This window comes from Pan troglodytes, chromosome 15, assembly GCF_028858775.2.
Source record: "Pan troglodytes isolate AG18354 chromosome 15, NHGRI_mPanTro3-v2.0_pri, whole genome shotgun sequence".
Classification (NCBI taxonomy): Eukaryota; Metazoa; Chordata; class Mammalia; order Primates; family Hominidae; genus Pan; species Pan troglodytes.
The window spans coordinates 81,043,732-81,070,349 of record NC_072413.2 but is presented as its reverse complement, the minus strand read 5'-3'; the positions used below and the strand labels follow the sequence as shown (position 1 = coordinate 81,070,349).

Sequence of the window (26,618 nt, the reverse complement as noted above, 5' to 3'; positions counted from 1 at the left end):
ATATATGTATTTTTTTTTTAAGTTGGCCCTCTGTCCTTTAGACCTGCTGGAGCCAATGACCACAGTTTTGCTGAACACAACCCAAACTGCAGCTTTCATGGGTTAAGTCATGTGCCTAAAGATCTCCTTGCTCAGAATTGCCTGCCAGTGGCTTTACCCATTTAAGATCACAGGAATATAACTCTTGCAAGCTGGACCTTTGACAGGAGGGGCAGCACTGATGATTTCCATTTTCTTCCATAGTCTTAGAAAATAGGTCCTCGTTTTTGTTTACATGGCTGGCTAATTTCCACATTGTCTTGATCAATAGCTTCTAGCTTCAATTGAGATGGCTGAACTTTATTCTTTTTACCACACTCTTATTCTCTTTCACACAGGCTTTCTTATTTTTGCGATATGGATAGACTGAGAATTTTCCTAATTTTTAAGTTCTGTTTCCCTTTTGATGAACAATTCTGTCTTTAAATCATTTCTTTATTCTCTCATTTTAACATAAGCAGTCAAGAGGAGCAAGGCCATTCATAAATATTTTGCTTAGAAATTTCCTCCGTCAAATATCCAATTTCACTATGCACCATTTCTACCCTTTCACAAAACACTAGGACGCAGACATAATTCAACCAAGTTCTTTGTCACTTTATAGCAAGAATTGCCTCTTCTCTAAAATCCAATAACATGTTTCTTATTTCTGTCTGAAACCTCATCAGAATGGCCTTTACCATCTGTATTTCTAACAATATTGTGTTCAAAATATCTCAGGTATTCTCCAAGTCAATCGAGACTTTCCCTAAATCACTCCTCCTCTCCTTCTAAGCCTTTTCCAAATTTCCCTAAACAATTTGTTCATGATAATGTAGACTTTTTCTAACCTGCACTTCAAAAGTCTTCCAGCCTTTACCCATTACTAGTTCTGAAACCACTTCCACATTTTAATGCATTTGTTACATCACCTCTCCACTTCTTGGTATCAATTTTCCGTCTTAGTTTATTTGGGCTGCTATAACAAAATGCTAAAGACTGGGTATAGTATTTTTTTTAAGTAGAAATTTATTTCAAAATTCTGGAGGCTAGAAGTCTGAGATTAGTGTGCCAGCCTAGCTGAGTTCTAGTGACAGCTCTTGCCTGGGTTGCAAACAGACAACTTCTTGCTGAAGTTGGCAGAATGGCAGAGGAATCTCCCTGCAGTCTTTTTTATAAAGACACTAATTTATTCATGAAGTCTCTACCCTCATGGTCCAACAACCCTCAAAGACCCTCACCAACTAACAGCATCAACTTGAGGGATGAGATTTAACATATAAATTTTCAGGGAACACATTTATTCAGACCGTAGTTTAGCTAAGTGGGTTTCAAGTAAGTCAACAAATTATGTCATTTCCCATTTTCCTCAATTTTTAAAACCAAATGATGAAAGTAGATTGTTTTTAAGGCACCTTTCCTCTGGAAAATATATTATTACATGACATGTAGAATGTAATAAGTGAGTTCCCTTGACATAGTGAGTCTGTCTTAGAAAAAGACTCCATCTTACGTTTCAGAAGGCCTCAAGCCAATAGGGTCCAGATGTTTGCCTAGTCAGTAGAGATAATACCAAATCAGATAAGGGTGTAACCCTTTACTATCAATTCTCACCAGAGGACTCAAGGTTCATAAAATGAGCAGAAATTCAGCAGGTAGACATGGCCTTCTTGATAGCCCCTGTCTTTTCATCATTCATGATCAGCAGCACCTCACATCTGGCGCTGAAGACTCTGCCTAAATCAAGGATTCTTCTTTGCAAGACGTTGATGACTGTCTGGATCAGGTGAGGACCCTCTCCTTGTCCATGTCACTCTCCTTGGACTGGCTCATTAACACCTTTTTAATCATCTTTTTCTCTTGGTGTCAAATGCTACAGTTTGGTTTGAAATTTTAATCTCTAACAGTTATATATTGATTAAATATACTATTATGTGTGGTTTGCAATATTGACTGACTTGTGGAGTGGCTTGAGCCTATGTACCCATGGATCTTAGTGCTGAGTGGTGGGTAGTACCAAGAAGAATTGCCTCCTTGGGAAAAAATTCCAGGTGGCTCATAGCTTCTATTACTGAAATAGTAAAATTCTGACTGTGAAAATACACAAATGTGCATGGATCTGGTTATGTCTGATCTTGTGCCACTCACGACAAAGTGACAGTGAATATTTTTGTTGTTGTTGTTAGTTTCTAATTCCAGCAATAGTCTTAAATTGGGGCTCAAGGAACAAAGCAAGAAGGTCCTCTAAGAATCTCAGAAGAATTCATACCAAAGAACTTAACCTGAGGCTACCTCTTCAGCTGGATAGCTTGTAGACTTGTTGGATCCCAGCTGTCTTATATGTGCTGTGGTAAATAAACATTTTCCGGCCTTCATAAAATTTTGAGAAATTGGGTACTGGAAAATAGGAAGAAAGCATAGAATAAAGTTTATTGTTATTAAATTAAACATGTAATGGAGCAACATAGATCAAGCCCAGTTCAATATTATAACATTTACAAGCATTTTGAAACAGCAAAATCAATTACCATGTGAAATCTAACTTATTTAGTAGGATTATCTTGTTTTTCCTGCTTAGTTACTTTAATTATTTTATGCTAATGTTCCAAGATTTTCCTTTCTAGATAAAGTAAATTTTTCAGCTATCTTGTAGTAACCTTTCAAAACTTCAAATGTTTCTAGTATGCTTTTAAAAAGTAAAAAAAAAGCAAAAGTATTGAGTTTTTATAAAAAAGACATATTTTGGTTTAAAATAGCAAAATAAAGAAAATAGTGAATTAGAAAACCATGGATGATGCCTTTTTTTACTCAAGTTGATTGTAATATTTTAACTAAATTTTATATTGTCTTTGTGAGTAGGTAAAAGGACAAGACAGCTTGATACTAATAATTGTCCTCCCTCTCACTCCAGGGAAAAGTTGACTGTTTTCTATACAATTGCATAATGAAATTGAAGTTGATTAAGAACCTTATATTGGCATAGCATGTATCTACATTTTATAATAAGAATAAAGCTTTCAGTCTAGGTGTGAGTCTAATATACCTTTTTGTTAGCTGAAACTATGGACAAATTTCCTGAGCCTCTCCAGGAATTAATAAAGGTAACCTTCAAGACAGGCTGTTGTAAGGCTTAAGTATGGTAATTCTGTGTTTTGGCACTTATCACAGTCAGTCTCATCAAGCCCTTAAATGATAGCTATTGTCATTTTATTAACATTATTAAACGCCAACTTTTATGCATTCACATTAATTGTTTAGGTATGAGGATACATACAGTCAACAAAGATATAACTAAAACAACAAAAAAAGCATTCAGGTTTAAAATCAAAGACTACTCTGAAAACATTTGTAGTAGAAATAATTATTTTATTTTGACTTTTACTTAAAATGCAAACATCCAAACATTTACCATTTAGGAATACAACTATAAATAATGTTAGTAAATTTCTTATTATTGGCAAAAAGCTTGCATCTGCAGATTATTGAATATCAAAACAGAAATTGAGTTTATCATCAAAATGCTTAATGTCATAACTGCCTTTCTCTGATGCATGTTTCATAAAGCTAAATCACTTAGTTTTGTATAGTTTCTACCTGTGGAAGAGGAACTTCCTCTTGCTCAGCTGTATAACAAGTCAGCCAAAGATAGCTATATTGACAGCTGGAAATCAAGTCAATTTCTCTGATCTATACTCTGATTTTAGGAAGTGGCCTCTTCAATTATTTCTTACGAATAGAATTTCCTTTGTGGACTGAGGCAATCCTTGACTTAGTTTCCAGATCAGATATGTCTTGTTTTACTACTCCTGTTAAATGCTGGAATTGTGTTCTGTAATTTTAGTACTAATCCCAGCCAGTCCTTCAGAGTGCCCCCATGAACTTCCTTGATGATTTGCTTTTGTCGAATTTTGAAAATTAGGAGACATTTTCCTCACAGTTTTTATTTTACGTTCGTGTCTTTATCCTTTTCTCTTGCCTAAAGAACATCATGTTTCTGATAACATGCCATGCTCTGAAATACCTTTGTCATCTGAAGTCCCTTCTCTGATGCCTTTTCATTCTCAACACCAGCACATACCCAGTTCTATCCCTGTGTTTTAGTCAGATATAGTGGAAACAAATAAACACTGTACTCCATTCCAGCCTTGAAAGAAGAAGCAAATTGTTTGCTCTGTCAAAGTGGTGCAAAAAAAATAAAATTAAAAAAAAAATCCCAGTGTGTGCTAAGTCAACAGTAGTCACCCTAGGCCAATCAGTGACTTTGCATGTGAGGTAAATTTGTGTGCTCTGGGGGAAAAGTAGAAGAAGATATTTGAGGTCTAAGACACTTGAAATGATAAGAAAGGCAAGCTATTTCAAACGGCATGGCACAGATGCAGTCAGGAGAGGGGATAGTACATCTGCAGCATTGTCTTTAGAACAGGACTCTCCTGGGTTTATGTAAAACCATCATTAGTCACCTGCTGTGTGATCTCCCTCAACTGCCCTGACAGATTACTCACTCATCTGTAAAAATGAGAGTAAAAAGCTATCCCATTGAGGGTAAGGGTTAAAAATGAAAATACTTATTTAAAGACCTGCAACAACATAGTAGGAACATGAAATATCAGTGATAATGATGATAATAGTAATACTTACTACTGTGTTTTAATTTAGGATCTTTAAGATGGAGAGCATCCTTTCAATGATTAGGAGAGACACAACATGAAAATAGCTTATTATTTACAGATCTTGAGGGGTATAGACATGTCTGGAGGCCACACACATGAGGGTTAAAGAGCAGGTGGAGAGACAGAGAGAAAGAGACCATGGATCAATGTCTTTATTGGGATCTAGGACATTATTCAAACAGATTTCCTATGGGAAGTTTTGCTTGGTAGGTTTAAAGCAAGCAGACACAAAGTCTCAGAGGTAACATTGTGACTGGAAAATGGTCACAGTTGCATATCTGCACAGTCCATATGGGATGTGGAGATTAGCAGGGCCAGTCAAGTAGGCTATATCTAGCTGTCGCTTAGGGAAGTGGTCACAACTGGGAAGTTGTTTAAGGCAGATATCTGGATTGATTACACCGGGGAACTGAGAGTTGGTGTAGGACTAGAGACTGTTTCAAGAGTGACTAAGCTTTACTTCTGGTATAAAAAATGTAAACATATTCAAAATGGATACCAAGGCAACATAAAATTATAAGAATTCACTATATATTGGCATAATCATTGTATTGGTATCAGCTGAAAATCTCTTACTTACCCAGACAGTCTCCCTCCTGCCATGTTTCCTTCCATATTTACCCCTCAAGACATATATTGTCAATTTACGTAGTTTTACTCTCTAAGTTTGCCTTTGAACATCAACCAAATTCCTACACACAAATGTTGGTGTAACTGTAATGGGTATCTTTTTTTTTTTTTCAGGACTCTTACCCTCTAGTAACGTACTTGCCATTCCTTACCTTCTTTAGCAATTTCTCCAAACAGAGCAAGTGACCAGTCACCACAGCAGCCTCAAGCCCCAAATTTCAAAATTTTCCGTGGAAAATTAAGGTTGCTATTTGAAACAAAGAGAATGAAGCCAAGCAAAGTAAATAACAAAAGTGAGTATGCTCTGGATATGAAAATTTTAAAGCAATGTTACTAAAGTTGTAATAATGGCCCATAGAAGAAGTATGCATAAACACACACCATGTCATTTGACATTTAGTTCTTTGCAAAGTGATTTGATGTTTCAGGGCTTAAAAATATTGTGTAATCTATTTAATATTTATATAGCAATTTATATTTGTTACAATCTTACACGACTTTTATTACTTTGTGATTTATACTTGCCCAGTCTGCAAACTACTTCCCACATATTAAGGGAGAGCTTTGGAAACTGATCACTTTTTCAGCCTCAATAAGTTGTCATGTTATAAATTACAGTAAGATTAAACACTCATTAGTTCAGTAACCTGTTCAAGTCCAGTGTAAGCTAATGCAGCCTAAAGGAAATAGACCAGCATCCTTGGACATGGCATTGATCTCTCCGCTTTATTGAGTTGATGCTCCTTTCAATGACAGTATTTGATTCTATAATTGAGACTTCCAATAAGAATCCATAAGAATTTAAGAAAATTTAGCTACTTAAATATTCAATAAATTCAAATATCCTGAAAAACCTACATTGTTCAAAGCAGGATCAATGATTTTGAATTATCAGAAATTCATCTAAGTTTCAAGAATATGTTTTGAATTTGATTGGCTCAATTCAGAGTTATTAAGCTAGTGTCCAATACTAGGTTCAAAGTGGTATACAGCAAACAATGAAAGGGATAGGGCATCTGTAATGTGTAACTGACATTTCCTGTATCCCTTTTTCTATTTACAGTATAATCAAGATACCAGATAAATCTGGGTTTTGAATAAATAAGGCAGGTATAAACTAACCAAGAGCATCCTGGAGCTGACATTTGCTTGCACTGTGTCACTAGAACTAAGCTGTGAATCATAATGCTTCATATTGCTTCAACATTTAATATGAAATTACAGAGCAAGGCAATAAGTAGGGCTGAATAATTTTAATGCAGTATATTACTTGGTTGCATACCCTAACTCAACGTTTTAAGTTAAAGACAATCTTTAGGCCAGACGCAGTGGTTCACGCCTGTAATCCCAGCACTTTGGGAGGCTGAGGCGGGCGGATCACCTGAGGTCAGGAGTTTAAGACCAGCCTGGCCAACATGACGAAACCCCATCTTTAGTCAAAATACAAAAATTAGCCAGGCGTCATGGAGCCTGTACTCCCAGCTACTCAGGAGGCTGAGACAGGAGAAACATTTGAATCAGGAGCTGGAGGTTGCAGTGAGCCGAGATCACGTCACTGCACTCCGGTCTAGGGGACGCAGCAAGACTCTGTCTCAAAAAAATGAAAAAAAATCTTGAAAGCCTGCTGATAGTTAAAATTCTGTTGATTTAAGTAACCACATATTAATTGTTCTTCAATAGAAATAATTTTTATTTATGAAACTTTGTTTTATGTGTAGATACTAACTTTATTAATAATAATGCTCCTCACTTTCATATATGCTACATCACTGACCAATTTTAACTGTTTTCTCTTTTCCAGAAATCACAGGAGAAACCAAAGATGTTTTGGCATCAACTAAACTTGGATTGTAACATTGACTCTGCCACTTTCTAGTTGTAATGAGCTTCAATTTTTGTCTTCTTATAAAATGAGGATAATATTCCACACTTCACAGAGTTATTGTAAGAATCCATTTAAGTAAATGAAGTAACTGACATGAAAACTGATTATGTAACTTGCCTAAAGTCTTCCAACTAGGAATGATGCTGCATATATTTAAATCTCTGTCTGTGACACTAAGGTAAGTGATTTTGAACTACATCTTGTTGGTATTGGAAACAGTGCACAGTAAACTGTTATGTACTCAACCTTTATTTCTGCACGGAACCTTGCACACTGCTTCTATTAAATACACACAGTTATAAATCTTATGCATTTAAAGTTTCTGTCATAGTGTGTAAATATCCTACTCTGAATACTAAGGTAGAGAAGAAAGGTGCTTCTTCAGGTTCAAGAAGATTATACAAACCAGTTCTAAGAAAGAGCCAGCCCTTCTTACCATGTAGTCATTTTAAAATAGATCGACAAATTATTTAATAATCCTCCACCCTTCTAAAGGTGGAGCCTGATCTCCCTTACCTTAAACAAGTACTATACTTACTAATTTGCTTCTAATGAATGAAATATGGTGGAGGTGATTATGTGTGATTTCTGAGACTAGATCATGAAAGAAACTGCCTTATCCTGTTCTTTCTCTTAGACTGCTTGCTCTGGGGAAAATCTGTTGTCATGTCATGTGAACCCTCAAGCAGCCCTAAAGAAAGGTCCACATGGCAAAGAATTGAGTTCTTCTGCCAGCAGCCAGCAAGGAAATGAAACCCTGTGCCAATAGCCACATAAGGGGACAATCTTGAGTGAACCTTTCAGTCCCAATCAAGCCTTTAGGTGATGGCAACTCAGGCCAACAGCTTGATAGCAACATTATGAAAGAATCTGAACCAGAATCACCTGACTAATCGATGCTTAAATTAATGACTCACAGAAAATGTTAGATAATAAATGTTTAGCGTTATAATCCACAAAGTGTTAGGGTAATTTGTTTTGAAGCAATAGATAGATCATGCACTACTGCTCTAAAGGATGCACAAAGAAACATGTCTAAGACTTCTGCCTTTTTTTTGAGACTGAGTCTCACTCTGTTGCCCCAGCTAGAGTGCAGTGGCGCGATCTCGGCTCACTGGACCCTCCACCTCCCGGGTTCAAGCGATTCTCCTGCCTCAGCCTGTGCTACAGCTGGGACTACAGGCGTGTGCCACGATGCCCAGCTAATTTTTTTGCAGTTTTAGTACGGACGGGGTTTCACCATGTTAGCTAGGATAGTCTCAATCTCCTGATCTCGTGATCTGCCCGCCTTGGCCTCCCAAAGTGCTGGGATTAAAGGCTTGAGCCACCACGCCCGGCCCCTTTTTTTAAAAAGCAAAAGGACATTCTGCTAATTTTTTTTGAGACATTTATTACAAAACAAATCAATTTGCACAAATCTAGTAGGTGAGTTCAGTTGGAATAAAGGAGTATAATTTATCTAAGCAACAAATTTGAAGTTTGTGTGCCATGATATTCCTTTGAGTATCAGATTATCATATAAGGTAAAACACTGTAGAACTTTTTAGGCAAAATGGGAGAAACATGAGCATTAGTAAATTTTTAAAATTCTTCTAGTATCCCAAGGGAATTATATTCTCCAGGTGACAGTAGATCTAAATTAAGACTCGCAATCATGACTTCAACTTTGATGCAGATCATAAAATCACAGAAAGGAAACTTTCATCAGAACTCAGTCAAAAATAATGCAATACTTAAGCAGACTCCAAGTGCTTGGGGAGTGAACATCAGCTTTATAGATGCGCATACAGCTCCCACAAACTTCAGAATCCTCTCATAGAGGGCAAGTTGCTGATGCATTACAGAATGCTTCTGGCTGGCACTCTGTTTAAACAACCTCAAGTGATGCGTAGCTGTTGGTGCTCTCTTCCAAGTTGGAATCTAGTCTTTTAAGCTTAGATTTCCAGCTTCATTTCTGGAAGAAACAGAATAGTTCTCTCTTTAATTCACTTAACATTTTGTCTTAGTTTATGAGATATTTTCAAGAGGAAGAAATCATAGAATAAAATAGATATTTAATAATAGGCATTAGTATTAGTATTATTAATAATACAAAGCATTTTATGATAATGATAGAACTTTAACACCCTTTGTTCTCAGCACATTTTACCTATCCCAGGTCTATTCTCCTGTCACTGAAAACACACCTATGTAGTCCTATCACATATTCTGGGCACATTGTAGGTACTGATAGGACTTATTGAAGGAAAAATATATATATAACTTCCAATAGATGAAACGCTAATTGGTATGTTATACTTCTTTGGTGAAAGGCATTGTCCTCTTTGATCTACTGTATAATGAGATTTATTTGGAGCATCAAAGCTTTCCATAAAAACTGAAAAAATGTTTTGAACAGTAACATAAGCATCAAATTATTGTGACTTCTTAGGGAAGTGCAGAAAGATGGAGCAGCATCACACTTTTTGAAATAAGCAGACCATCTTCTTAAATAAAAGGCTAGTGTTTTGAGGACAACATGTTTTGGAATAGATCATTTCAATTATTGATTTTTGATGTATTATTAAGACCTGGCGTCTTCTTTTTAAAGTTAAGAAATGATTTTCTCTTTTAAATCTACGTTCCCACTAGCCTGTTCAATGCTTTTCTAACACTGATATTAATGGAATAATATAACTACCATAATTTCACATTTTCATTTCTTTAAGAGAAAAATCTCTCAGAATATCTCTTATGGTTCATGCTTTAATAATGATGTCAGTTATAATACTACAGGGGAACCATCATTTCTTCAATATGAACAGGAAAATTAGAGCTTAAGAGCCAAGACTAGAGTGATGGCCTAAAGGCAAAACACCAAGACTGCCTTTAATTCAGGATGTAGATCTACCTATAACCAAATAAGTAGACCTCTCATATTACTAAATAGTCTAATTTAGTACAGTAGAGAACTAAACTTAATTTTGTACACAAAGCTCACTAAACTAATAAAGAATATATGCATTTTTCTGGCCTTCCCTCTTGCATTTCTTTCTTAGGACTTTGCATAATGGTTGTTAGTTACTGAGGACTAAGTCTTCTAAATAATAAAGGCAACCTAACTTTAAAAAGCCCATTTTAATGGCTTTCCTTTGAGAGTGGTCCACAGTGAATTCTAGTCACTTGTAGTCATAGCTCCATCCTCTGTAACCCTTTCTTGATACAGTGAACTGCAAATGAGAATACGAGCTGAAAGTTTGTGTTTTGTACATACAAATACTTATATAGGTTTTATGCAGCTGTGTAAGCACACACATACATACACACACACACACACACATACTGTATTAGGTATAGCTTTTCTTGAGGGATCATAATGGAAGTTGCAAACTCTTATCCTTCCAAATGGTTGACATTTCAAATTATTGACAGAGGGACAGAGAAGGCATGAGGGGGCACTGTGCCATCACCTTGGGTAGGTTTGAATTAAAAGCAATAGGACTTCAACAGGTGCTGACTGTACCAGGAGAGGATGTAGGCAGCTCTTATCACTGCTTTACATCACACTGTAGAACAATAAGCACTTTTCCTTACTGCTGCCTCAAGGCAGTAGATAATTTTTTAAAATACATGTTTGGTGCTGTGAAAGAAAAATAGAATCTTAGGATCTTCACAGCACTAGGCACTCCATTAGTTGGGACTCTGTCCCTACATCGAGGTGCCTCTGCCTAGGTAGTGCACCCAAGTCTCTGGCAGCCTCCATCTTTCAAAATATAGATGCAGATAGCCATGGTCCCACTGCTAGTATACTCTGTGTGCCATCAGCGATGGCACTGCATGTGCGCTGCAGAGGTTTAGCAGCTGTGCCCTCTGAAAGGGCAGCCACCATAGCCCTCTCCACATCTGGGCCCACTGGAGCCACACTTGGTGTGAGTGAGGAGTGCTGCCCTGGAATGTCAGGAGCAAAGCATGGAAATTATTCTATCCCCTAGGCCCTTGTACTCTGGGCCTGTGATGCAAAGGTCAGCTCTAATAATCTCCAAAATGCCTCTGGGCTCATTCTTCTATTGCATTTATGAATAGCACCTGGCTTCTGTTGACATGGAAAATTCACAGAAATAACCTTATTAAATAGTAGCTTGGACACATCCTTGTTGTCTTTTGAAAAAGATTTCTCATATTTTTCTTATTTGGATAAATTGAGAGTTTTCCAAAATGCTAAGCTCTGCTTCCCTTTGGATTAAAAATGTAACATTTAAGCATTATATTCTTTTAGCATTTTACTTTAAGCACTCAAGAGAAGTCAAGTTGCACTTTCAAGATTTTACTAAGAAATAGCTTCAGCTAAATATCTAATTTCATTACTCACAAGTTCTACCTTCCACAGAACACTAGGACACAAACAGAATATAGCTAAGTTCTTTGCCACATTATAAGAATTTCCTTTTCCTATTTGTGTTTCCAATAACACATTTCTCATTTTTGTCAGAGACTTCATCATAATGGCCTTTATCCTTCATGTTTATAATAGCATTCTGTTCGGGATTACTTAGGTATTCTCTGAAAATTGAGGCTTTCTGTCTGAGCCCTCACTAGTATCACCCTTAACAGTCTGTTCATAGCAACATAAACTTTTTCTACACTGCAGTTCAAAACTCATCCAGTCTCTACCCATTATCCACTTCCAAAGACTTCACATTCTAGATGTTTGTTATAGCACCACCTCCCTTTTTCAATACTGATTTTTTTTTTTTTTTTTTTGGTCATAGTCTGTTTAGGCAGTTATAACAAAATGTCATGGACTGGGTATCTTATAAGCAACTCTTATTTTTCACAGTTCTAGGGTTTGGAAAGCCCAAAATCAAAGTACTGGCAGATTCAGTACCTAGTAAGGGCCCATCTCATAAATAGATGATTCATCCTGGGATATCTTTTACAAGGGCACTAATTTCATCTATGAGAGCTCTAACTTCATGACCTAAATACTTCCCAAAGGTCCTGCTTCCTAGCACCATTACATTAGTGATTGGGTTCCCATCAAATCTCGGTGGGGCAGGGTACAAATATTCAGACCATATTATTTACTATGCCAGTGCCAGAACTAGTAAAACAATGATACCATTTTAACTGTCTAAAAGTGAGGAAATATCTGTCTTTCATAATTGTTTTTTATAGCTACATTTTTATAATACGTGATGAACTAATATGAAGCAACAAATGTGATTATAAAGCAACATGAAAATCAGTTAGAATACAATATTTTAGTGCATGAAATCTTATTTTTATTAATATTTTGACTACATAAAATATATTTTCACATTTATAGAATGAGGAAATATGAAAAAGAATAAAAATAATTTTGTTACATAAAAGGCATCCAAATTGGAAAAGAGGAAGTCAATTTACCTTTGTTTGCTGATGACATAACTGTCTACCTAGAAAACACTAAAGACTCCTCCAAAGACTCCTAGACTTAAATGATTTCAGTAAAATTTCAGGATACAAAATCAACATACAAAAATCAGAAGCATTTCTAAACACCAGTTACATTTAAGCTGAGAATCAAATTAAGAACTCAATCCCATTTATAACAGCCACTAAAAATATAAAATACCTAGACATACATTTAACCAAGGAAGTGAAAGATGTCTACAAAGAGAACTACAAAACATTTATAAAAGAAATTGTAGATGACATGAACAAATACAAAAACACACCATGCTTACAGATTGCAAGAATCAATATTGTTAAAGTGACAATAAAGCACAAAGAGATCTACAGATTCAATGCAATTTCTATAAAATTACCGAGTAATTTTTCATAGAAATAGAAAAGATAATGCTATAGCTCATAGCCAAAATAATCCTAAGTAATTAGAACAAATCCAGAGGCATCTAATTACCTGACCTCAAATTACAATACAAGGCTATAGTAAATAAAACAGCATCATACTGATAACAAAACTAGACATACAGATCAATGAAACAGAAAAAAAGACCCAGAAATAAAGCTACATACCTTAAACCAACTAATCTTTGACAAAAATAGACAATGGAAAGAGGACACCCTATTCAGTTAATGGTGCTGGGAAAATTAGCTAGCCATATGCAGAAGGATGAAATTGGACCCCCTCATCTCTCATCATACACAAAGGCATTTCCTCATCAAAAATTAACTCAGGATGGATAAAGACTTAATCATAAGACCCTGAAACTATAAAAGTCCTAGAAGAAAACCTAGGAAAGACTCTTCTGGATTGGCCTAGGCAAATAATTTATGACAAAGACCCCAAAAGTAAATGCAACAAAACAAAAAATTGGGCTTTAAACTAAAAAGCTTCTGGAGAGCAAAAGAAATAATCAATAGTATAAACAAACCACCTACAGAATGAGAGAAAATATTTGCAAATTATGCCTCTAGAAAAGTCTAGTATTAAGAATCTATGAGGAACTCAAACAACTCAACGTAAAGAAAACAAACAACTCCATTAAAAACTAGGCAAAGGACATGAACAGATATTTTTCAGAAGAAGACATACAGTGGGCAACAGACACATGAAAAAATGCTCCACATAAATAATCATCAGAGAGATGCAAATTAAAACCACAATGATATATATTCTAACACTACTCAGAATGGCTATCATTAAAAAGTCAAAAACAACAGATGTTGGCATGGACTTAGAATAGAACATTTTTACACTATTGGTGGGATTGCAAATTACAACCTCTATGGAAAATAGTACAGAGATTTTTCAAATAACTAAAAATAGAACTACCACTCAACCCAGCAATCCCATTACTGGGTATCTACCCAAACAAAATAAATAATTATATTAAAAAAGATAAATGTGCTGTTACATTTATCACAGCACTGTTCACAATAGCAATGTCATGAAACCAATCTAAGTGTCCATTAATGGTTGATTGGATTAAAAATGTGGTACATATATACCATGAAATATTATGCAGTCATAAAAAAGAATAAAATCTTGTCCTCTGCAGTGAAATAAATGCAGCAGGAGGCCACCATTCTGAGTAAAATAACTCCCAAACAGAAAATCAAATACTACATGTTCTCACATACGTATTAGAGCTAAACAAAGGATACCTATGGACATAAATATGGAAATAATATACACTGGGAACTCCAAAAGGGAAAAGGGTAAGAGGGGGTTAAGAGTTGAAAAATTACCTGCCAGGTACAAAGTTCACTATTTGGATGTGGGTTACACTAGAGGCCTACCCACTATGATGCAATATACCCATATAACAAACATGTGCCTGTACCCTCTGAATATAAAATTTTAAAAATAATAATTTTATTAAAAATATTACAGATGATTCATTTTTATCCTCTAAAATTGTTTTTAATATAGTTGATATACTATCTTTCTAAAAAATGTCTAATATACCAGAAAAACTGATGGGAAGAAGCAGTATTTGTGATGAGCTTATTAAGTTTAGAAGATAAACTTATAACAAGCCAGCTTTCCACAGCAAATGGTTCTTGGGTAAGTGCCGTGCCCTTGTCTCCTTCTTTGGATTTTTGCCACACTAAGACTCAATAGAAGCTATAAGTTTTGAACCTGGCCAATTGCTTAGTTCCTTTTAACTTTGCTCATTTAAACAGAAACTACATTCCGTAATGAATATATTTTTGCTACATCCTTCCAGTAGGAACTTGTTGGGCAAACAACATTAACAGGTTTGGAGTTTTGTTTTGAAGTACTGAGATTTGCTTAATATATTCCTATAAATTATCTCAGTTTAACATTAGGATTCTGTATTTCCCTAATTTTGGAAGGATTGACAGAATTCAAAGCTAGTCTTCAGAGTTAAGATAGTCACACACTCTATGTCTTCGGGAACTTTTTTCTTTCTATGTATTTGTTCTTTCAGGAAATTTCAATATAATTATAGCATTCAGAGGTAGTGCACAAGGTTTTAGGCTATTGCTCAGCTCTCAGGGGTTCTTTGAAGAAGTAAATTAGTCACAGTTGCATGTCCCTTCAGAAACATTGTTCTTGTGTATGTATTCAGATTTATAATTGAATATTTGAAAAACAAATAAGTGTTTTATTAAGCCAATACCTTTGATGTTTTCTAGCAGCCCACATGAAGGAGAAAAAATTTAGTTCTGTCACAGTTTCCAATAAACCTAGCGATGAATTGTGGTACCATGATAAATAATATCAAGTACTAGGTATCCAGACATAGTGGAGATTTAACACTGTATTCCTGAAATAAGGATATTTGAAGTATGACCATCACAACAGTATTTTATATTATTTTTAGCTACTGCACTTAGATTTTTCTTTTTTGTATTAATTTTATTGATACCTATTAAATATACATAGTTTGGGGATACATGTGATAATTTAATACATTCATATAATATGTAAAGATTAAATTAGTGTACTTAGGAAGTCAATTACAATAATTATTTGTTTTCTTCTTTATGTAAGAACTGTCTTAATTCTTCTCTTCTGGCTATTTTGAAGTGCACAATAGATTCTTGTAAACTATAGTCACCCCACTGATTTATCACACACTGCCTTATTTTTTCTATCAAATTATATTTGTACCCATTAATCAACCTCTCTTCATTTCCCCCTCTCTTTCTTGCTCTCTGGTAGCCACATATTTACTCTCTACATTCATGAGATCCACTTTTCTTTTAGCTCAAATATGAATGAGAAAATGCAATATTTGTCCTTCTGTGTTTGACTTATTTCACTTAATGTAATAGCTTCCAGCATTCATGTTTCTGCTAATGACAGGATTGCATTTTTATTTGTGGCTGAGTAATATTTCAGTATGTACACATATCACATTTTCTTTATTCATTCATTCCTTGATGGGCACTTAGGTTGATTCCTCATTTTGGCTGTTGTGCATAGGGCTACAGTAAACATGAGAGTGCAGATATCTCTTCAATATATTTCTTTTCTTTCTTTAGGTTATACTAGTAGTGGAATTGCTGGATCATATAGTAGTTCTATTTGTAGTTTGTGAGGAACCTCCATACTGTTCTTCATAGTGGCTGTACTAATTTACATTTCTACCAACAATGTATGTGTGTTCCCCTTTCTCTGTGTCCTCACCAGCTTCTGTTACTGTGTGCCTTCTTATAAAGCCCATTTTAACTGGGGATAGATGATATCTCATTGTAGATTTGATTTTCATTTCTGTGATGACTAGTGATGTTGAACACTTTTTCATATACCTGTTTGTCATTTGTATGTCTTCTTTTGAGAAATGTCTATTCGGATGTTTTGACCATTTTAAAATCAGATCATTATTATTACATTTTGCTATTGAGTTATTTCAGCTTCTTATATAATCTGGTTGTTAATCACTTGTCAGGCAGATAGTTTGCAAATATTTTCTCCCATTCTCTGGGTTGTCTCTTCACTTTGCTGATTGTTTCCTTCGCTTCCAGAAGTTTTTTAGCTTGATATAATCCCATTTGTCTGTTTTTGCTTTGGTTGTCTGTGCTTTTGAGGTCTTAACACCCCACCCCCCAAAAAAAAAACAAGAATAAAAAGGTACCCTAACCAGTGTCCTAGAGCACTTCTTCGATATCTGTGATTTATTTAGAAACTCAATATACACCTTGTTTAAACCCTTTCTCAGTCACTCAGACTTCTTTTTTTATTGGATAGAAGCGATAACAATTCAGTGATAATTGACTAGATTGATTACCCTATACACCAAATTCAAGTAAAATAAATATATTAATTACTTGTTGAATAATCATCTCCAATGTGAGCTGATAGATATTCACCAAAAGTGAGGTGTGTTTCAGGGTATCATGAACTCCGATTTTTGACCTTTTACTATTCTACACTTTGATTCAATGATTTGTATGATTGCATTAAAACTACTTCAAAATATTGCATATATGAATAATATAATTATGACTATAATAGCAAAATTGAAAACAAAGCTGTATTTGCTGGTGAAAGAGAAGAGATTAATATAATAAATTAAATTTAATGAAGACAAACATAATATGAATGAAAGAGACAGCATTCATTAAACACTATTAGATGTGAAACACAATACTGAGACTTTTTACACAGGTTATCTTATTTAATTCTCACTGCAACCCTGAGATATGGAATGTGTATTACTATTATCCATGTTTGATGGATTTGGAAGTCAAAGGATGAAGTACCTTTCTCAAAGTCACAAATTCAGGTTTTTAATGTAGTATAATTTGAGAATATGTCATCTGCTTTGTACGATAGTGCCCTCCTAAAAGCATATGCTGTCGCCTAAGTAACCAATAAGACAATAATAATAAGATGAAAGATAATGGTTAGGTAATAGTACACATAAAAATGACTTAGGACTTTAAAGAACAGTGAATAAAATGTTAGTAAATGGTGATAACTCTAGCATCAAAAATTAAAGTGATCTTAGATAGCAACTAACTAGAACTAAAATTCAATTGGGGCCACAGCTAGCACATTAGAACACTTCTGTGAGAATTCAGAAAAAAAAAAAAAAAAGAAGAAGAAGAAGAAAGTGCTGCTCCAGGCAGGTCCAGTCACAAAAGAGACCTCTACTTGATAGACCAATGAGGATAAAGTGCCCCCTCCAGCAGACCGACTAGAAAGACACCCTTACTCTAGGGTGAGAACCAGAGCCAAAGCTTGAAGAGATAATCAATGATCATTTGCTCCATTTTAACCCTCACTATGTAATGCTAAATAGTTTTTCCCATATTCGTATTGATTGAATTTGATATTTAGTGTGGATAGACATCTAATTTAACTTTTTATTTAAGAATATCCATTTTTTTCAGTCCGTAACATTTGTTAACTAGTTTATCCTTTCCCTAAAAATCCACAACAGGTGATATAATTTATGATCCAAACTGACAGTTTTGAGAGTGCTAATTGCTAAATTAAGTCAAGGCAACTGATCTAAGCTAGATGAAAAAGAAAACTAGGATAAATGGTTACTCTACTTTTGGATCAGAGACTATGTATATTACTCCTTTAGTTTATTTGTGCTTGCAATGATTTCTCCCTCTCTGAATTAGTAATGCCTAAGTGTTCCACAAGAGGGAACCAAAACGGTGAAGTACTACATTCATAGGAGAAACTGAAAGAAAGAACCTCAAAATGCCTAAGGAGCTGACTGATAAAGGTGTTTCTCTCCCAAAACCATTCAATAATGACTGCAGGAGATGGGTCTTTCTAAAAGTGTAATAACAGTACAAGACTTCAAGGAACATACAAAACTAAGAAAACATGACATTGCCAAAGAAACATGGTAATTCTCCAGTAACTAACCACAAAGAAATGGAGATCTATGAACTTCCTGACAAAGAATTTTAAGCAATTTTTTGAAGGAAGCTTAGTGAGCTACGAGAGAACACAGACAATTCATTGAAATCAGGAAGATAACACATAAACAAAATCAGAAGTTCAAGTTGTGCTTCTATCCATTAAATACAAACTGCCAGAAAAAGGATTTAAGAAAACAATACCATTTACAGTAACATAAAAAATACTTAGGAATATATTTAATCAAGGAAGTAAAAGTTCTATACACTGAAAATTATGACATTGTTAAAAGATATTGAATAAGAAACAAATAAATGGAAAGATATCTCCTGTCTATGGATTGGGAAAATTAATATTGTTAAAATATCTATAGTACTAAAGCAATCTACAGATTTAATGCAAATCCTATCAAAATTTCACTGGCATTTTTCATACAAAGAGAAAAAAATTATAAAATTTTTATATGAAAACACAAAAAACACAAAGTAGCTAATACAATATTAAGAAAGAAGAAAAAGGTGGAAGCATCACACTTTCTGATTTCAAATTGTAAGTCTTATTAATCAAAACAGTATGATACTAACATAAAAATAGGCATATATGCATACATATATACATATACGTGTGTGCATATATATGTGTGTGTGTTCTTACACATATATATGTACTGGTATAAAAATAGACACATATGCATACATGTATACATATACATATACATGTATGTGTGTGTGTGTGTGTGTATATATATATACTGGTATAGTCTATTCTAAAATAGAGAGCCCAGAAATAAACCGACACATATGCAGTCAATCATCGCCAACGAAGATGCCAAGAATACACAAAGGGAAAAGGAGGATCTCTTCAATAAATGAAAAAACCAGATATTCATATGCAAAGGAATGAAATTGGATCTTTACCTTACACCATATACAAAAATCAACTCAATATGAATTAAACACTTAAATGTAAGACTTGCATTGATAAAACTCCCAGGAGAAAAACACAAGGAAAATGTTCATAATCTTTGAAATGATTTTTGTGATATAACATCAAAAGCATAGAAAATACAAGCAAAAATGAGAACATGCGACTACATCACATTAAATCTTTCAAACAGCAAGAAAAAAATCAACAATGACAAGGCCACTTCCAGAATGAAAGAAAATATTTACAAATCATATATATATATATGAATTAATGCCCAAAATACACTCAATAGCAAAATACCAAATAACCTGATTAAAAATATAGGCAAGGGACCTGAACAGACATTTTTCCAAAGAAGACATACAAATGGCCAACAGATACATGAAAAGGTGTCCAGTATCAATATTCATGACAGAAATGTAAATCTAAACTTCAATGAGCTATTACCTCACTCGTATTAGGATGGCCATTATCAAAAATTCAATACATAAATAAAGTTGATGAGTATGTGGAGAAAAGGGAACTCTTACATATTGTTGGTTGGAATATAAATTATTAAAGCCAGTACAGAAAAAAGTATGAAGGTTCCTCACAAAATTAAAAATAGAACTATTATATGATCCAGTGGTCTTGCTACTGGGTACATAGCCAAAGGACATAAGATCACCATCTTGAAGAGATATCTGCACTCTCAACTTTATTGCACCATTAATTTACTGTATAAGTCAAGTTATGAAAACAATCTAAGTGCCCATACACGATGGGACTTAGCATGGTTGTGACATAATTTAACAATGTATATGTATATAAAATAACGACATTGTACACCTTAAATACACACAATTTTTGTCAATCATACCTTAATAAAACTGGAAAAGTATACCAATAGCTATTAAAATTTAATAGTTTTCCTCATTTATTAAAGTTTTTTATAGAAGCAAAGAGTATGTGATATTTTAACGTCATTTATAGAAAAAATTAAAATAGGACACATCCAATGTTTATTTGGTTGCCTACAAAGATCACAGTTACATTAGAGAAAATAAAAGCATCCAAAAATCACAACAAAAACAAGAAAATCTGACAGAATGGAATTAATTTTGTATGCACCTAATGTTCTACCAACTTCAACCCAAAGCCGGTAGACAACTGTTGGCATCTGTTAACCAGTTTGTTATGGCTTCAGTCTTAAGTGGCTAGGCACCATTCAATTCATTATGTTACCTTTAATTAATCCAAAAAGCCAGTGAGATAAAAAAATCACTGCATAAAATATTCTCCATATCACATTTGCCATTTCATAGATAATACTTTTTTTTTCCTTTGCCTATGGAGGTGAACTCATTTAATTTAAAAAAAAAGCCCTAAGATGACCAAATTTTTAAATGACTGACAATATTAATTCTGCTTTGGTATGTCAGCTACAATTGACTTCTGTTTTGGTAACTGGATTACAGTTGATTTCTTCGACTGTGACATGCAGTATATACAATTATTTACAACAGAAATTGTAAAATGAAGGTACCCCTTTATTATATTTATAACAATTTTATTTAAATTCAGGCAAATTTTACTTTATTGTGCTTTACTTTATTGAACTTTGCAAATACTTTAATTTTTACAAATTAAAGATTTGTGGCAACCCTGCATAGAGCATGTATATCAGCACCATTTTTCCAACAGCATGCACTCACTTCAGGCCTCTGTTTCACATTTTAATAATTCTCATAGTATATTCAAATTTTTCACTATTATTATATATGTAATGATGATCTGTGATCAGTGATCTTTGATGATAGTATTGAAATAATTTGAGGGCATCACGAACAATACCCATATGAGATGGAGAACTCAGCTGATAAATACTGTGTGTGTTCTGACTCTTCCACTGACCAGCCCTAATGCCATTTCTCCATTGTCTTCAAGCCTTGCTATTCCTTGAGACACACAATGTTGAAATTATGCCAATTATTTACCCCACAGTGGTCTCTAAGTGTGTAAGTGAAAGGAAGAGTCACACATATTTCTTTAAATCAAAAGCTAGAAATGATTAAGCTTAGTGAGGAAAACATTGTCAAAAAACAAGATAGGCAGACAGCTAGGCCTTTTGCATCAAACAGTCAGCCATGCTTTGAATGCGAAGAAAACCTTCATGAAGAAAATGCTAATTTAGTGAACACCCAAATGATAAGAAAGTGAAACAGCCTTATTGCTGATATGGAGAAAGTTTGAGTGGTCTGTATAGAAGATCAAACCAGCCAAAACCTTCTATTAAACCGAAGTCTAATCTAGAGCATAACCCTAACTCTCTTTAATTCTGTGAAGGCTGAGAGAAGTGAGAAAGCTGTAGAAGAAAAAATTGAAGCAAGCAGATGTTGCTCCGTGAGGTTTAAGTAAAGAGACCACCATATCCATAACATAAAAATGCAAGGCAAAGCAGCAAGTGTTGGGGTAGAAGCTGAAGTGAGTTATCAAGAAGATCTAGGTAAGATAACTGATGAAGGTAACTACACCCAACAACAGGTTTTCAATGAAGACAAAATAGCCTTATGTTGGCAGAAGATGCCATCTAGGTCTATAGGTAGAGAGGAGAAACCAATGTCTAGCTTCAAAACGTCAAAGGACAGGCTGACATTCTTCTTAGGGGCTCAGCCAGCTGGTGAATTTAAGCTGAATTCAATGTTTATTTACCATTTCAAAAAGCCTAGGGCTATTAAGAATTATATGAAATCTATTCTGCCTGTGCTCTATAAATGGGACAACAAAGCCTGGATGACAGCACGGTTTACTGTATATTTTAAGCCCATTCTCAAAACCTAATGCTCAAAAAGAAAACAAAGTGATCTCTTTCAAAATATTACTGCTCGGTGACAAAGTACGTAATTACCCCAGGGGTCTGATGCAGATGTACAAGGAGATGAATGTTGTTTTCATGCATTCTAACACAATATATATTCTGTAGCACACACATCAAGAAGTAATTCTGACTTTCAAGTCTTATAATTTAATAAATAAATTTTGCAAGGCTGGATAGATGATCAAAGCAGCCAAAACAAGCAGCTGCCATAGATAGTGAGTCTTCTGATGGATCTGAAAAAGGGAACAGAAAAGCATCTGAAAAGGATTCACTATTCTAGATGCCATTAAGAACATTTGGGATTAATGGGAAGAGGTCAAGATAGCAACTTTTACAGGAGTTTGGAAGAAATTGACTCTAGCCCTTATGGATGACTTTGGGAGTTCAAGACTTCAGTGGAGGAAGTAACTTCAGATGTTGTAAAAATCACAAGAAAACTGGAATTTGAAGTGAAACTTTAAGATGTGACTGAATTGTAGCAATCTTATGATGAAACTTGAATGATATGAGTTTCTTACTATGCATGAATTTACTTGGTGAAGATGTTGTGAACGTTGATAGAATTATAAAATTACAACCAAGGATTTAAATATACGTAAACTTAATTGATAACGCAGTGGCAGGGTTGAAGAGAATTGACTCCAAATTTGAAAGATCTACTGTGGGTAAAATGCTATGAAACAGTATTGTATGCTACCAAGAAATTTTTCATGGAAGAATCAATTAAGTAGCAAATTTTATTGTCATGTTAAGAACTTGTCACAGTGACCACAGTCTCAGCAACCACTACCCTGATCAGTCAGCAGCCATCATTGTTAAGGAAAGATCCTTCAGGAGTGAAAGGATTATGACTTGCCAATGGTTCAGTCCATTCTTAGCATTTTTAGCTAGTTTTTAAATTAAGGCATGTACTTTTTTTGACATATGGTATTGCTCGCTTAATAAACTATAGTATGTATAGTGTAAACATAACTTTTACATGCACTGAAAAAACAAGAAATTCATGTGATTTGCTTTACTGTTACGTTTGCTTTACTGTGGTGGTCTGGAACAGAACCTCCAATATCTCTGAAGTGTGCCTGTAATTAAGTTAGTTATTTTTAGCATCTTTCTCATCTACAGTAGAAATAGAAAGTATAAAGCCACATGTATTTTATTCATTTTCATATGCCCAGAAACAAACATGCTGCGTTTCACATTGAAGGTTTTAATATATCATTTTTTAAAAGAGATTAAACTGGTGCAAGGTTTTGGATTACTACAAACCAATCTAAAATGCTATCAGGTAAACAGTGTAAATGCACATGTTATTAATCAGCAGAACATGTTAATCTATGAGGATACAGGTGTTAAGAACCACCCATAAAAACATCTATTGAGGGCATTACATATAAAATAGGGACAAAATGATGAATGTAGAGTTAACAACCAGCAGAAAAGATCTAAAATGGATTTAAAATCCACTTCTGGGGGCATTTCTTTTATTCAAAGAAGAACATTTTATATCAGAGATTTCCAAAAGTTTCCCCTTTGGCACCAGTCAATTCAGTTCTGCAATATCAAAGACTTCCAAGGATAGCTAGAAAAAACAAATTCGTGTAATAAGCCAGTAAAAGCTGCCTGGTTGTGCAATGTAAACTCTGTAATATACTAAGAAAGGAGCTTCTACAAATAAAAGGCATGTCCACTCATTAAAAAATAAACTCTCAATTAAATGAAAATGTCTTATATCCAAATACATTTATAATTGTGTATTACAGTTGGAAGAAATATTTTATTTTTAAAAGCACTTAAAATTAAATATTGGCATATACTTTATCAACCACTACTGATAAATGGCAGATGGTATAAAAAGCACAAACATACTCTTGTATACTCTACGACTTCAGCCTAGTTAACTCTTGAGGTCCACATTAACATCTAGATGCTGGGATTTTGTTGGTTTGTATGAATGTGGCCTGATCATTTTTTTATTGACTCTGTGCAAACTTTATATTTCTTCAAGACAGTTGTGTATTTTATGAGTCATCTTTTTATCAATTGAGCATTCAAAAATTATGTGTAATTTATCTCCCAGTATACTTAACTAAATAATAAAAGGTAGACTTTATTTAGGTTTGAAATATTTAGGAAAAATCAAGCATATGTGAAGGAAAACAAATCTTCAGGAGATTTACTCAAGAAAATTGCTATGGTCACACATGGTTTCTGGCATGCCAAAACCATCTTGATGAGTTAATTTACTTAATATTTGTGTCTTTGTGACTATCATAAGTTTGCAATTAGGCAAAAAGAAAAAGGTAGATGGTGATATAGATAGCCTCAGATGCATATAGAAGCTTTAAAACATGTTCTTTCTACATTTTAATATAGGCAGCCAAGGTAACAAGTTGCACGATAACTTTTTCAGTTATGATACGATCTGTGGACCCTATGGCTGGCAGCAGATGAAAGTGTGAAGTCCAGAGCTTCAAATCATGTCAGATGAAGAATCAACAGTGCAAGCTTTTGTAGAATGGGTGATAACTTTCAGGTACTCTTCCTTAAAAATTACAGTAAAAGAAAGCTGATTATCATTGGATATTCAAGTGAGGTTGTATAAGAAATATTTGTGTTTGTTTCTGCTTACTGAAACTTAAAACACCAGGGATTTCATTATAATTTGCCTAATTCCTCATTCTGTTTGATAATAATACCCAGAAACAACTTTTGTTAATATTTCTGTCAATTATGCAGACAGTGGTAACCATGTATTATCATATTTCTCCAGTTAATTCACTTTATGAGAGAGAAAACATCCACTAGACGTTTAATTTTCAGAAGTTCTTCCCAGTTAATATTGAAGGTTCTTATACTAATCAAATGCTGAACATATACCATGGTAGTTCTTTTATGCCAAAGGCACGAAAATTCTCAAAAGCTACCAGGATGTTAAAACTGTTTATTTTTTTTTCCAATACTTGTATTTTGTAGATCAGGACAAGCCACCACCTTTAGTACGTGTTACCTGACACTTAAAAAATGTCCCTCAGTGCTCTGGGAAAATAATAACTAAATATTTTTAAAAATCTTAAAACCTCCCCCAAAATCTTCTTGTGGCCCATCTTATTAATTTTTTTAAATAGATGATCATACTATCCTGAGGCAAAATATTTTCTAGTATTTTTTTTGCTAAAGTGCATACTGTTTAAATAGTATGCACTTTCTAAAAACACAGCAAGCAGATTGTTGTTTCTATAGCAGTAACAGTACTATTACAAGTAAAATAAAAACTAAATGTGTCTAAATGGTAGGGCACAACTTTCTTTTAAGTGGCTTGACTCTCAAGGTGTATGATGAGACTCATTAAGGCTAGGCTTCCAAAGATACAGTTATTTAAAGGAAACTGGTTAGATGGAGACAGTGTTCAAAAAAGCTCAGCATTATGTACTCATTCACTCATTCATTCATTCATTCAATCAGTTAGGCCTTCAGTTATTCTTCTAAGAGTGGGTGGAGGCTTTTTCTTCTTGATTCTTACATTCTGGTAAGGAAGACAGAAAAAATAAAAAGTCCAAGAAACAAATTCATAAATATATAATGCCAAGTAGCAATAAATAGTAGGAAGAACAGATAATGAATAAGAAGAGTGAATAGAGATTAAACATAAGTGACTATTTGTGACCAAATGGATAAGGAAAGAAGTCGCTATGTGAGCAGAGACATACATGTGGCAAGAAGGTGAAACATGTTTCTCTAAGGAAAAATAAGTTGAAAATATGCTTAACATATTTGAGAAAAAGCAAAGAGGCCAACATGGTTAAAACATGTGAAGAAAAAAGAGAAAAATAAGGCATAAAGTTTGAAGGGAGCAAAAACCAGATCATATAGAAGAGAGTAGCTCATGGAAAGGAGTTGGAACAATTTAAAAGATTTAGAAACAAGACTTTTATATTAAAATAATCGCACTGATTATTGTATGGAAGAATATACTGTGGGTAGAAACAAATATGGCAGAAGTGGGACAAACTAGGAGATGATTACATAATCAAGGCAAGAGATGAGGGATGGTGGCTTGATCAGAGGTAGTAGTAGTGAAGTAAAGAAAATATATTTAGGATATATTTTCAATGTAGTGTCATTTTCTAAAATTGAAAACACTTGGAAAATAACAGAGATGAGTGCAAATATCAAATTTTAGGCAAAAGCCATGTTAAGGTTATGATAGTTAAGATAGATGCCTATTAGACATTTGAGTAAGAATGTAAATAAATGGATAGATATGTAAGTATAGAAGATAATTCCATGCAATAAATTAAAATTTTGAAGTCTTGGATATTTTTAAAGCCACACATCTCAGGAAAATGAATG

At 34.2% G+C, this 26,618-nt stretch overlaps 1 long non-coding RNA gene across 3 annotated transcripts in view; it reads left to right on the top strand.

The window, feature by feature from the left end:
* Positions 1 to 1,396: 1,396 nt before the first annotated feature.
* Positions 1,397 to 26,618, top strand: part of LOC104002120 (uncharacterized) — a 72,236-nt gene continuing 47,014 nt past the window's right edge. For 2 of the 3 annotated variants that reach the window (XR_674199.4, XR_010150984.1), the window contains exons 1-6: positions 1,397 to 1,804; positions 2,205 to 2,368; positions 5,480 to 5,611; positions 7,120 to 7,381; positions 21,737 to 21,896; positions 24,679 to 24,801. This is a non-coding gene — a long non-coding RNA (uncharacterized LOC104002120). The remainder of the gene's footprint in view (positions 1,805 to 2,204; positions 2,369 to 5,479; positions 5,612 to 7,119; positions 7,382 to 21,736; positions 21,897 to 24,678; positions 24,802 to 26,618) is intronic. The other variant, XR_010150985.1, reaches the window with a different exon arrangement.